Source organism: Mirounga angustirostris, unplaced genomic scaffold (assembly GCF_029215605.1).
Source record: "Mirounga angustirostris isolate CCGP_5_RB_7025 unplaced genomic scaffold, mMirAng1.0.hap1 SCAF_16, whole genome shotgun sequence".
In the NCBI taxonomy this organism is placed as follows: domain Eukaryota; kingdom Metazoa; phylum Chordata; class Mammalia; order Carnivora; family Phocidae; genus Mirounga; species Mirounga angustirostris.
The window spans coordinates 16,147,489-16,160,762 of NW_026991724.1; the positions used below are offsets into that span (position 1 = coordinate 16,147,489).

At 38.9% G+C, this 13,274-nt stretch overlaps 1 protein-coding gene across 1 annotated transcript in view; it reads right to left on the minus strand.

The window, feature by feature from the left end:
* The window catches only part of ZFHX3 (zinc finger homeobox 3), a 1,392,145-nt gene that overhangs the window by 1,220,186 nt on the left and 158,685 nt on the right, over positions 1-13,274 (minus strand). The window contains exon 3 of the mRNA XM_064580652.1: positions 12,501-12,627. The gene's annotated coding sequence lies outside the window, so the exon portion shown is untranslated. The remainder of the gene's footprint in view (positions 1-12,500; positions 12,628-13,274) is intronic.

Consider the following 13,274-nt stretch of genomic DNA (forward strand, 5'->3'; position numbering starts at 1 on the left):
TCTTATACTGTAAGTGTACAGTATCACCTGAAGGTTGACTGTGATATGTTAAAACTGTATAATATACCCCCTAAAGCAACTAATAAAATAACAGTTTTATAAGACAACAAATAGAATCATAAAAATAATAAACTAAAAGAAAGCAGAAAAAGAGGATAAAGGAGACACAAAACAGAAGGAACATATAGAAAACAAATAAGATGGCAGATTCCAATAAAATCATATCAGCAACCACATTAAATGTAAATGGTCTAAAAACCCCAATTAAAAGCTAGAGATTATCAGATTAGGAGAAAAAAGAAGCAACACCAAACTCTATGCTGCTGCAACTTTTTCTTTAAGAAGTAAAAAGGATGAAAATGATATTCTGTGTAAAAACTGAGAAAAAAGTAGAAGTGGCTAGGTTAATATGAGACAAAGTAGATTTCAGAACAAAGATTGTCAGGGATAAAAGAAAAGTCACATCAGGGCACCTGGGTGGCTCAGTCCATTAAGCGGCCAACTCTTGATTTCAGCTCAGGTCATGATCTCAGGGTCGTGAGATTAAGCCCACATCTGGCTCTGCACTCAGCCTCTCTCTCCACTTCTCCCCCTCCTTCAACTCACTCTCTCTCTCTCCCTAAAATAAATAAATAAAATCTTTAAAAAGTCATATCATGATAAAGGAGTTGCTTCATCAAGAGGACATAAAAGTCATAAATATTTATGCACCTAATAATAGAGCTTCAAAATACATGAAGCATAGAAATGCAAAGAGTATTAGACAAATCCATGATTACACTCTAAGATTTCCACCCATCTCAACTGATAGAACAAGTAGAAAATCAGTGAAGACATAGAAGATATGAAAACACTACTAACCAACTTGATTTAATTAGCATTCATATACTACTCCACCCAGAGATAGCAAAATATACGTTCATTTCACATGCCTATACTTTACATAAGATAGACTATACTGGGGGCCAAAAAGAAGTCTCAAAAAAAGTTAAAAAGTATTCAAGTCACACAAAGTATATCCTCTAATCACACTGAAATTAAATTAGAAATCAGTAGCAGAAATATCTCTGGAAAAATATCCAAATACTTAGAAACTAAATAATATACCTCCATGGTGTAATCCATGGGTAAAGGAAGAAATGAAACAGATATTACAAAGTATTTTGAATTAAAAATGAAAACACAACATATCAAAATTTATGGCTTTATTTCTACACTGTATTTCTTAGAATAAAAAACTTCTCCTAAGACAATGCAGGTAACTAGGGTTACATTTAGGAAGTTCATCTAGTACTTTAGGTCTTAGATGTAGTACCAATTTCAACCTTGGATGAAAATCTTCACATTGGCATTAAAATTAGAAGTTGGTGACATCTGGGGCGCCTGGGTGGCTCAGTTGGTTAAGCAACTGCCTTCGGCTCAGGTCATGATCCTGGAGTCCCTGGATCGAGTCCCGCATCGGGCTCCCTGCTCGGCAGGGAGTCTGCTTCTCCCTCTAACCCTCCCCCCTCTCATGTGCTCTCTCTCATTCTCTCTCAAATAAATAAATAAGATCTTAAAAAAAAAAAAGAAGTTGGTGACATCATGACTCCCCCCCAACTCTTGTATTCATGGTTCAAAAAGGTGGAAGTCAATTTTTCATGGTCATTTCTAGTTCTACCTCTGTGTCCTCTCTGAAAAATAACAGAAAAATTACAATAAAATTACTGTATTTAAACCAACACCCAAATCTGAACAATTTCTGGATATTTTTGTCATTTTTACCACAAAAACAGGTGTCAGGGAATTCAAGAGTTATAATAAAAATCCATGCCTGAGACTGAGCAATTTAACTATTTTTAATGATGGCGAACAGTAAATACATGACCAGAAAGATAAAATATTAACATCAAAGTGAAATATAGAAAGGCTCAGAAAGTACTAATGGCCTAAAGGAATGTAGTAGGAAATTTAACAGACTGTAGAGTCCACAAGAGAACATGACAAGAATCTAACACTCAAAATAGTAAAAGCCAGTCTCGTATTTGTTTAACCTACTAAAAAATTCTCTGCCGTCTGGACAGCTACAGTCTAAGACTTCAGCAATGAAAATGTAATTAAGATATGCTAATATTAGACAAGAAAATAGTAAGACCTGGGGATGTAAAAATGTCTTCCAAGCCGCTCAGGTGAGTAGTATATGAACATGAAAAAAGAGATTTCGAGGGGTGCTATGGAGGAACTGCTAAAGTCCCAAAAAATATTTCTGCTGTTAGAGAAGCCATCAATCAGAAAGGTTGAGGGGAGGATCTGTTAATGGAATGATCTCATAGACCTTTGTCCTAGTCTGAATGCCGAGAACAGGAGCATCCATTTCAAGGAAATTCTGCGAGCGGGATTCAGGGAAGTCAAAAAGTCTAGTGCAGATGGATTTGACAGCAGTTTTAAAGAGAAATTTCATAATGGACCTAAAAAAGAACTATCATATTTCAGTACAAAAGCACCAACTTTGAAATCGGGAAACCTCTATGTTTTCAAAGCTGGCTCTACTACATTATAAGCTCTGAAAACTTGGGCGAGTTTCTTACTTGCTCAAAGCCTCATTTTTTTAGACTCAAGAAAACAGAGATAATAGATAATACCTTCCTCACAGGGCTGCTTTAAGGAGTTGTTCATATACATAAAGAACTAAACTCAGTGCTGAGTTTAAGTAAGGCCTAACTCAACAGTACCAATTACTAAAAATAACTAGGACCACATTTCCCAAAGGACCAGAAAATACTGGTTGGAACTGGCAAGTAAACGGAAGATTCAATCAAATGGAAGATTCAGTTCTTATCAAGAGAGCTGAAGATACATGAAAAAATCTGATTTACAAAATTCAGAGTGCTAACTTAAAGTGAATAATGAGGCTATGGCAGGTATTCGCCCAAGATAGCTGCCACCAATTATTTCCCTCCCTTGTATGAACAAGCCACTCTCCCCATCAAGAAATGGGAGTCTACTTCCCTTTCCTTGAATTTGGGTTGTAACTCAGGCAGAAGTGACACTATGGCAGGCTGCTGCTGTCCCCCTTAAAGCGAGCTGCAGTGTAAGAATTCTGACTAGTCTGAGATCACTGTGCCATAAGGAGGCCCAAGCCAGCCACATGAAAAGAATATGTGGAGAAGCAGCAAAGCATGAGACATTTGAGTGAAGCTTTCTTGGAACTTCCACCCCAGCCAAGATGCCAACTGAATGAAACCAACTGAGTAATCTCAGTTGTTGACATCATATGAGGTAGAAGCCCAGTCAACCCACAGACACATAAGGAAAAATGTATTTTTTTAAAGTTTAGGCAATAGATAACGGAAACCGTGTCTAAAACTGCTATCAAGTGTATTTATCTGTAGCCTCTGACCGTCTGAGCTGCTCATCAAATTGTCCTCTCTTAACACATTTTCATCAGAGTGTCTCTATTAGGAGTTTCAGAGAATGTTAGAGATGAGCAATACCCCCCAAAGTAGAAGAGAGAGCTTCATTTTCAGGGTCTCTGTGCGAGGTAACTGCAAATTCACTGAGCAGGGGCCACAAAAAGAGACCTAGACAGTAAAAGCAGCAAGAACACCTCTGGTAGAGAGGTGATTCTTCCTTACCTACAGAAAAAAGAACATTTGTATGGGGCACCTGGGTGGCTCAGTCATTAAGCATCTGCCTTGGGCTCAGGTCGTGATCCCAGGGTCCTGGGATCAAGTCCTGCAGTGGGCTCCCTGCTCCGCGGGAAGCCTGCTTCTCCCTCTCCCACTCCCCCTGCTGTGCTCCCTCTCTCGCTTTGTCTCTCTCTGTCAAATAAATAAATAAAATGTTTGTTTTTTTTTTTAAAAGAACATTTGTAAAAAAGCTTTCTCTGGCAAAGACCAGACATGAACAACTTGCAACTTACACCTCACTTTCAGGCAACTTTAATTTATTACCAAAAGCCACTTTGCTAATATTTTTTCTTTGCCTACAAAGAACTGATATTTAAAAACACAACTACAATCAGCCTTTTCAAATTCATAACCTCATTGGGATTTGATTAATGCTTTAAGAACCTGATGGAGTCAGGGTATTTTCCCCTTTTGTGAAGAACAGATTACCCTAACTATTGGTCAATGATGTCACGTCAGAAAATAGTTCTAAAAACACACAAGAATTCAAGAGACACAGAATCCTTGAAATACTTGGCCTTCCCCCTTTGTAATTCTATTTCTTTCCCTAAAGGACAACCTTTTCCAGGTCCGTCAATGACTTAGTTATCTTATTATCATCCTCAACTGATTACAGAATTAAAAAAAGTTCTCTACCTCTTCCCACAAGTTTTCTCCCTAACCTATTTCCCACACACTGTGGCAGATGGCATGAAGAATAAATCTGGGCATAAAAGCTTTTCAGGTCTTTAATACTATGAACTCACCTCAATTAATTAGATGGAAATATTTCTCTGATTCGCTGACAGTGACCTTACTCTTAATGGCCTTCAATGAAGTCACTGAAGCTTTCACTCTCCAGAATTTCAAGACAGTTATTTACTCGTTTATTCCTTTTATTCTGCCATTTATCTTCATAAAATAAGTTCTAAATTAAACAAATTTTAAATAGTTTTTAACAGCAAGGGCAAGAAGACTTAACTTTTGAACTCACCATGACCTGTTTTGACAGCCAAAGTAACATTCATTTTTACACACATTTCTAAAGAGAATGAAAACAGGCTTTAAAAATGATTTTAAAAGACAGAAGCAAAAAGAGAAATTTTCATTAATTAAACAAATATTTAATGTAAATCAATTATGTGCCCATCACATCCCAAGGTACAGGAACATAAAAATAGGCCAACCCCCAGGAAGTTCATGGATGAACTGAGATGCAGACACTGAATAACAAACTATACAACACATTGTGGGAAGAGAAAATACAACAGTGTGAGACAAGTGAATGGCTGAGTGTGCACAGATGAAGAGGGAGAGTGAGGAGGAAAGATTCTGAGGCAGGTAGCAGAGGCTACACACAATTCAGTAGATAGTGGGCAGCAGTCAGAAATCAAAGTATCAACGAGGTTTTTTTCCTTTTGTAGGTTCAGAGGGAAAAATCCCTTTTGTCTCTCTACTAGCTTCAGGTGGTTGCTGGCAATCCCAGCATTCCTTGACTTGCAGTGGCAACTCTAGTTTCTGCCTCTATTATCACATGGCTTTCTGATAAAAACACCAGTCATTGGATTTAGGGCCCATGCTAATTCAATATGACTTCATCTTAAATAATTACACCTGCAAAGACTCTATTTCTCTCACATTCTGAAGTTCCAGGTAGTGTGGGGCACATCATTCAACTCAGTACAGAAGCTGTGCTGAGGAGTTTGGGCCCAGTAAGGGCCATGTTCCCAAACTTCAGTTGTTATATACCACTATTCACAATTTTTGTCATACCTGTGAACCACCCACTCTTCTATTTTACTACTTTTTATTTTAAATTTTATTATGTGGGCACCTGGGTGCCTCAGTTGGTTGAGAGAGAATGAGAGAGAGAGAGAGAGCATGAGAGGGGGGAGGGTCAGAGGGAGAAACAGACTCCCTGAGCAGGGAGCCTGATGCAGGACTCGATCCTGGGACTCCAGGATCATGACCTGAGCAGAAGGCAGTCGCTGAACCAACTGAGCCACCCAGGTGCCCCTCCATAAAAATATTTAATGAAAAATCTTAACAATAAAACAAAACAAAACTGATTGGTTTATAAAAACCTGAATATAGGTCCCTCAGTGATGAGAAAGGAACTCTCTGATGACTACTTATAATAAAGGAGATTTAGCTCATCTTCACTGGGTTTAAAAAGATGAAGTTCTACACCAACAGGACAATTCTCCCTTCAAGGCCACAGAAAATCCTGATTTAATATGTACATAATTGTAAAGAGCCAAAGAAACTTAACCCCCCTCACTGATATAGTTGCATACTGAGAATCAGTTCCTCACCAAAATGCTAATAATCACTTCTGCTCAACAATCTTTTGCCCACAGCACCAGAACCTATCCCACTTCAGCTGTTATTTTAAATATACATATTTACTTGGTAATACCAGAGAAATAATGGAAGAACGAGTCTCCATACATTCACCCCTGCCTCACAATTTGAGAAAACTCCTAAGAGGACTTTTTAGCAAGTCTTTCAAATGTCTCTTCAGAACGTTCAAAATACTGGTGGTAAATTCTTGAGATGGGTTCTTTAGGTGGGTTCAAAACCAGGTTCTTCAGATGAGACTTTCAGTATTGTTGAACGGATGAATGGAGCTGAAAGCCTCAGTGTAATGAAAGCCTCAGTGTAATCCCAACTGTTAGAACTTGTTCAGCACTACCGGGTCTAGCCACTGCAGGAAGCTTTCAGCACTCAAGTGTTCTCATTTCGCTCTCCCAACAATTCCAAAGGAGCTACTGCTATTATCTGCACTCAACAGCTGAGGAGAGTTGGGTTCCAAGAGGTGATGAGATTGGCTGAAGTTTACACTGCCCATGAAAAAAGGAGGTGAGATTATGGGGAAAGGAGTTGAAGGTATTAAATAGAAGGTGCAGGATGCTACATGCAAAGTATACATTGCTGTCACTTTCCGAATGGGGAGATGAACTATGCCAGATATGAATAAATACCATTTCCTGCTCCAGAATGTAGGGATCAAGGCAGGAATCATGAAGTTTCTGTAATTAACTTATATAGCGGTGACTGCCAAGGCCTGTTTGGAGAGGCAGGGATAACCGAAAAGTCTTTAAAATGGTTTAGATCTGGCCAGTCCTGACCCGAGGGAGCCTTGGGCTAAAATCAAAAAATGGGAGAGAAGCTTCCCAAATGCCGAGTGGTTTTAACCCATTTACATGTCATTTCTCAGTAACTCTTAACACACTCCACCTTCCTATCACTTTGCTTTCAACCTAATGAAAACACAGCTTTAATCCTAGGGAAGAGAATTGACTGCATCTAAATTTATTCTGCAGGCTAAGAGATCCACAGGAAACTACTCATTTCCATTTTTATCACTGCTTTTTTATTTAAACATGTCCTGTCTATTGGTCCATTGTTTTAAGAAACTCCTACAGCTTGCTGGTTTTTAATCAATCTTTTCTTCTTTAATACCTGTCTTTGCTCTTGAACTTCTGAAGCATTCAGCTTTGTGTCTCTGAAAACTTTGGGGGTAAGATTTTAATTTCCCTTCCAGGTTTTATTTTCCCTTCTAGGCAGCTAAAGGCATCAAGGAAATTATCCCTTTGTATTGCTTTTTTTTTTTTTAAGATTTTATTTTTATTTATTTGACAGAGACAGAGAGAGAGCACAAGTAGGCAGAGTGGCAGGCAGAGGGACAGGGAGAAGCAGGCTCTCTGCTGAGCAGGGAGCCGGACGTGGGGCTCAATCCCAGAACCCCGGGACCATGACCGGAACTGAAGGCAGCCGCTTAACCGACTGAGCCACCCAGGCGCCCCTTCACTTTGTATTTCTGTGGGGCTTCTTTCAAGGTGTGCTGATCATGCAGGTGATGGTGTGGGTACAAACTGAAGATCTGTGATTCTTTCCAAACATGACATGAACCAATACCTGAAAGTAGAGTTCTAATGTAAACATAGGTGACAGTTCCCACCTAAGATTCAGGAAGCTTCCTTCTCTTGGCAGTTTCTTTCATGAATGCATAAAATCAACTAATTATTATTCACAAGTAAAATTTAAACATATGAATGCAAGGTCTCTACCTTCAAGGAGTTTACAGATCCTCTCCCCCAGCCCCTGCCAACATGCATATGTGATGAGGGAGCAGAAGGCTAGCTGAGGACAACGCAGAAGCTGGCACCCTACACCACCACCCCCATGTGGTACGTGTGACATTCCTCAGGCACTCTGGGCTGCCCTAAAGGAAAAAGAAAGGTTAACTGATAGAGATCACAGTCTTGCAGGACAGGAGTCTCCCTCAGTTTATTTACAAAAGACTTAGCAATAGCTTCCGGAAGGAAATGTAAATTAAACTGAATTTCTTCTAAATCTAAAGCCCACTGACAAGTCTGTGTGATAGGAGGAATGTAATATCCCTCCAGGAAACTCCCAACTGTCTTCATGTTAGTGCCTCATTAGAGGGGAAAACAGCCTTGGCTTGACAATAACCAAGCCTCTAGTATCCTGAGAGTCTTTAGCATATGACAGTCCTTCTGAACACCCCCTTTGTCCTCACCTCCCCAGCTTCCAAGTATATAATCAACCACACCTCACAAACCCAGGGCAGCTCTTTCTGCCCACGTGTCCTGTCCCCGTGCTTTAATAAAATCACCTTTTTGCACCAGAGACATCTTAAGAATTCTTTCTTGGCTGTCGGCTCTGGACCTCACCTATATTCTAAAACTTCATCATATGGAAGCTCGAGCGCGCACACGGCATGCGCGAGCACACACACACACACACACACACACACATTCACACAGCTCCTCTTACTACAAGTACCTGGGTCACTGCCTGGGCTTTCTCTCTTCATAGTACCACACCTAAAGGGCTTGGGGAATTAATTCTCTGAGGAGCAGCCCTCAATGACAAATTAAATACAGTGAAGAGATACCCCAGCCTCCACGCCTCTCAGGTGGAACAACTCTAGGATGTGCTCTGTACAATTTCTCAAAGGTCCTTAGCAGGACCGCACCCCAACTGCCCTCAAGAGTCACCTACTTATCAATCCACCTTGCACTGGCTTCTTCCCTTCCCTGTCTCACTTTCCTCTTCCTCTCCTAGACCATCTTGGAATCCCTTTCCAAATAAACTACTTATACACAGAGATGGGGACTGTTGGGGAAATAAAACAGGTTCAAAAGAACTGTCACCAGGTTAGAGATGGCATCAAATTACTTAAGTTACAAAATCTAATTAACCAGACAGACACTCTGTTCCCTGACAATGCTAATAACTTTGTGGTTTCTTTATTTTTCACACAAAAGAGAAGAAATAGGAAGAAATATAGCTTCAACTTCCATGTATAATATAAAGAAAACCATCACAGTCAGGATTCAGTCAAGGAAATAGAGTTCATGCCAGGTGTTTCAATAAAGGATATTTTACACAGGGAACTAGTTCTAAAGGAGCTGGAAAAGCCAAAAGCCCAAAGAGAAGAAGACAATGAGATAAGACAAAGAGTTGCAACAGAAAGAAGTCACTGTCCAGTTCTTCAAAAGGTTCAACAGAGAGTTACCATATGACCCAGTCATTCTACTGTTAGGTAAATCTTGTTTTGCTCAAGAGAACTGAGAACTGCAATCCAAGAATTGAAAATATAGGTTCACACAAAAACGGGTACATAAATGTTCATAGCAGCATTATTTATATAATAGCCAAAAAATGGAAACCATCCAAATGTTCTTAATAAACAAAATGTGGTATGTCCATACAACAGACTACTCCGTCATAAAAATCAACTAGTGATATATGCTACAACATGGATGAAACTTGAAGACATTATGCTATGTGAAAGAAGCCAGTCACAAAAGGCCATATGATGTAGAATTCCATTTGTGTGAAGCGTGCAGAATTGGTAGATCCAGAGAGACAGAGAGTAGATCAGTAGTTGCCAGAGGCTGTGATGACAGGAAAATGGGGAGTGAGCACTAATGGGTACAGAGTTTCTTCCTGGGGTGATAAAAACGTTGTAGAATTAGACAGTGGTGATGGCTGCACAAGTTTGTGAATATACTAAAACCAAATGAACTGTACACTTTAAAAGAGTTAATTTTATGATATCTGCATTATACTTCAATTAGAATAAAGAAAAAAAGAAAAAAAGGGGAAAGGAAAGAAGAAAAAAAGAACAAAAGAGAGAAAAGGAGGCACTATCACCACTTGGGTAAGAGGGATAAAAGGAAAAGGTGCTTTGCCAAATCTCAGGAGCCAGGACCCCCACAAAAACTGGGGCCAGTGTGGAAGGGGCTATGAGGTGGGAGCTGGAATGAGGGGGAGACATAGCCACTGCTAGTCACTCATCCTGAAGCAAAAGGTGACAGGAAGACATGTTCTGGCTTCTCCTTCCTCCTACCCACCAGTCTTTTCACATTGGACAAACCTACCTGGAAACCACTTAATAAGAGAACCTGAGAAACAATCTGCAGGTGTTGGCCCCATAATACAGAGAAGTGAAGGGTAAGAGCACAGAATGGGTCTGAAAACAAACAGGGAAATGCCTAGCATAGAACTCCATTGCTTCCAGCATGAAACTCTTCCCAGTTGAGATTATTAAATACAACCTAGCCAACAGCATGGGTAGTATTATTTGTGAAAATTTAACACAAATCCTCAATGCACTTTCTTTTTTGAGACAAGGAAGAAGAAGGGGACAATTATTTTAGTAGTAGTTACATTAAAATGGGAAAGCAAGTGTTAACCTTAAGCCAAATGGGCATTCTCACTTGACCTGACATTCTGCAAACATTACTGAGTACCCTAGGGACACATAATGAAAGTGACACTATCCTTACCCGCAAGGAGATCATTAAGGAATTCTCAGCCTATACAAGGGAAAAATATTAACCAGGCCTGATTAATATGAATCAAACATTCAGGAACCATAATAGAATTGAAAGTGCTTATTTAGTAAGTAAATTTTAATAGCACCTCCCTATCAAATACCTCAAAGAGCTGAAAATCAGAAGGGCAACCTTTGGAAGGGTGCCATAGAACCCTCCATTCTAAATGAATTTCAATCTATCTAATTTATCATTACCTTGGGGCATACTGCAGTCTTCCTAAACTATATTCCCACACACCTACTTCCAACATAATTGCTACTCACTTTGGTACACTCCAAGGAATACCTACTTAAACACAGAAAAGAATTTGTAGTTTAAATTTCCCAATGAGAACAATGGGGGGGGGGGAGGTGGGAGTCAAATTTAGACTGATTCAAGTTTCCATAAACCCTTTGGAATATTTAAAATCCCCAAAGAGACATGGCTCCAACCAACTCCTGACACTCAGATGGCCAGTTATTCTGACATTCGTGAGCAGTTGCAACTTGTTGTCAATTTCATCCCTAGGAATAGTATTGGCAGAGAATCGACTCTTAGATGCATTAATATGAACAGAGGCTAGATTCCTGCTGACTATACAAATGCCTTTAATCTAGAGTATATGTCATACCTTGAAGAAATCCTAAAAGAGAATTATTAAAGATGTCTTTCTTTCAAAAATAAAAAAGGCAAGAGGTTCTTTTTCCTTTATATAAGCAAGTGAATCACAAAAACAAATTTCCTCTTTTTGCTTAAGGCCAAAATAATGTCTAATAAAATAAAGCAAAAGATAAACACATACCTCTGAGGCCATACTTTCCTCATTTTCACTTTACCTCCTGGATAATTCTCAACATTAATACAGCTTTGGAGGATGGGGTGACCAGAATTGGGAAGGGACAATGGTTACAATTTAGCAAAAAAAAGCCTATGGGACTACTAACCTGTTTGCAAGCATATGCAAATGGTTCCAAGGATAAAATATTTCAAAACTCCATACATAACAGAGAACTGAGTCACAATTATAATAAAGTCAGACTTTTCAATAGTTCACTGAAATACACCATTTATTTTGGGCTATAGCCATACATCAAAGCATAGCACAAAGACAAAACTTTTTGTTTCTCTGTATGTATTTATGTAAAGTGGAACTGGTATCAGGCAGTAAACTCAGCCGATTTTGTTCTTAGATCTTGCCGGCTGTAGACATCTAAAATGAGAGTGCATTTGGCTATGAAAGTTTAAAACAATTTTCCTTTCCAGAGCTCCAAACGAAAATTATCAACACTAAATGATATATGTGCATGAATCAGCAAATATATTAATTTATTACTGTATTTTAAAGAGAGTATGTTATGTTAACGTATTTCACAAAAATCTCAAAACCTAGCAAAGCACTACTAAACAGTTTCCCCAAAAGTGACTTTAAATACTTCCTTTAATTTGCTTAATGAAGAAAATTACCAATTACCAGTTTTTACGTTCTTTTTTTTTTTTTTTTTTTAAGATTTTATTTATTTATTTGACAGAGAGAGACACAGCGAGAGAGGGAACACAAGCAGGGGGAGTGGGAGAGGGAGAAGCAGGCTCCCTGTAGAGCAGGGAGCCCGATGCGGGACTCGATCCCAGGACCCTGGGATCATGACCTGAGCTGAAGGCAGTCGCTTAACCAACTGAGCCACCCAGGCGCCCCAGTTTTTACGTTCTTATTGAAATAATTAACAAGAAATTTAAAACTCCTGAAGTTGTAGTATTCGTTATTTCCTGTTACTTATACTGTGTACAGCCCAGCAGGGAGTGTTTCAAGCTAAAATACTTAATCTCATTCACACCAAAGACTATGTGAAATGCCAAAGCCGAAAGAATGGTCCACTTTTCAAAGGCTGTTTTGTACCTATATAATATGGTAAGGGAATATTCTGGGCAGATGAAGAATCATAAAGGGAAAGCTGAATGTGTTGGCTTAAGTGTTTGTGGAATTATTAAATATCAAAGATACCTGGTATTCAGTGGCGCCTCCATGGCTCAGTCAGTTAAGCATCCGACTCTTGATCTTGGCTCAGGTCTTGATCTCAGGGTTGTGAGTTCAAGCCGCATTCTGGGCTCTGTACTGGCCATTGGGCCTACTTAAAGAAAAAGAAAAAAAAGATACTAGGTATTCATTTAAATGCACAACAAACTGCATAATATATTCTGTTAATGTGGTAATAAAAACTGACTACAAAATTCTATACTCAGGTTACTACTGATTCTAAAATAAAGATGTGGACTTTATCTGTGCACTACATCTGGAATTCACAGATGTTACTGTCAGCACTTTTTACCTAGTGCCACACAACTTAGCAATTAATACGACGTCTTAGGTAATTAATTGTTTGGTATATTGATCTCTTGTTAACTAGATTAAATATTCCACTGGACTCCCAAACGTCCTTGTACATGTAGCAGATGTTGAAAAATACTTCCTGACTGATAAGCATGTTTATCTAAATTGGAGATTTTTGGGGCCTAATAATATACTGGAGGACTTCCAATTCTCCATTTTATTGTATAATTTTAAGAGCCAAAAGTTGAGGTACACCTATCAGGGACAACTCACACCCAAATACAATAATTTTCTTTCTCTTTAATTTCTCAGATACTTAAGCACAGCTTGAATTTTTTTCTTTTTTCTTTTCTTTGTTACAAGGAAGTTTATTTCTATCCCTAGTTTGCTAAAGTTTTTTTTATTATGTTAATCACCATACATTACATCCTTAGTTTCTGATGTAGT